The 1,255-nt window shown below is 45.5% G+C and overlaps 1 pseudogene; it reads left to right on the top strand.

The window, feature by feature from the left end:
* Positions 1–312: 312 nt before the first annotated feature.
* Positions 313–879, top strand: LOC101599139 (annotated as a pseudogene).
* Positions 880–1,255: the final 376 nt, after the last annotated feature.

Raw genomic sequence — 1,255 nt, 5'->3', positions numbered from 1 at the left:
GAGGCCACCCTGAGACTTCGTAGTGAATTCCAGGTCAGCCTGGGCTACAGTGAGACCCTACCTCAAAAAAAATAAAAGAAAAAAAAAAAAGCAAGCTGGGCCCGGCGCCATTTTGGTGGCCAGGCGCGGAGGTGATTCCACAGTGAGGGGGGAACTCGGCAACGGCGGCAAGTGCAGCAGCGTCCGTGTGTGCGTGTGTGCGCTCCAGTCTGAATCTCCGAGGGGGTCGAGGAGGCGGTGGAGGAGAGAGAGGTGGTGGCGGTGGCAGTGACAGCAGTCGTGGCGGCGGAGGAGGAGGCTGCGGGCAGAGCCATGGCCAACATCGCGGTAGAGCGGATCAAGCGGGAGTTCAAGGAGGTGCTGAAGAGCAAGGAGGAGGAAGATACCAACTAGAGATAAAAATACTAGAAACATATCCATTAAGCCCCCTAAGGTCCGGTCACTAAAATATGGTACCCTAATATTAGTTCTGTCACAGGAGCTATATGTCTGGATATCCTGAAAGATCACCGGGCGGCAGCAATGACTGCGCACAGTATTGCTGTCGTTGCAAGCGCTCTTGGCAGCTGCGGAACCTGATGACCCACAAGACGTAGTGGTAACCAATCAGTGCGAACAAAATCCTGAAGTGTTCAAACAGACAGCTCGACCTTGGGCACACGTGTATGCTGGAGCACCACTTTCTAGTCCAGAATACACCAAAAATAAAAAAAAATAAAAAAAAATTGAAAACCTATGTGCTATGGGCTTTGATAGTAATGCAGTAATAGTGGCCTTGTCTTCAAAATCCTGGGACGTAGAGACTGCAACACAACTGCTTCTGAGTAACTGAGGCATAGAGCGCTGCTCATAGTCAAGCTGGCTCTTCCTTGAGGAGCACCACCGCCTGTTATTTTAGGATTCTGCATACATTTCTTTTAAACGGGCATTCTTGCCTAATGATGTTGTAAGCACCATTGGAGACTGAAAAAAAAAATCCCTGCTCTGTAAATAAAGCTAATTAAACGTCTGTGTAAATTTAAAAAGGGGAAATTTTTAAATTTTTATTAACATTTTCCATGATTATAAAAAAATATCCCATGGTAATGCCCTCCCTCCCCACCCCCACACTTTCCCCTTTGAAATTCTATTCTCCATCATATTACCTCCCCATTACAATCATTGTACTTACATATATACAATATCAACCTATTAAGTATCCTCCTCCATTTATTATTTTTTCTTAATAGTGTAAAAATTCTTTGATATAAGCTAG

This window comes from Jaculus jaculus, chromosome X, assembly GCF_020740685.1.
Source record: "Jaculus jaculus isolate mJacJac1 chromosome X, mJacJac1.mat.Y.cur, whole genome shotgun sequence".
NCBI lineage: Eukaryota > Metazoa > Chordata > Mammalia > Rodentia > Dipodidae > Jaculus > Jaculus jaculus.
The sequence above is the reverse complement of the archived record's forward strand: the minus strand, read 5'-3'. Positions and strand labels throughout refer to the sequence as shown.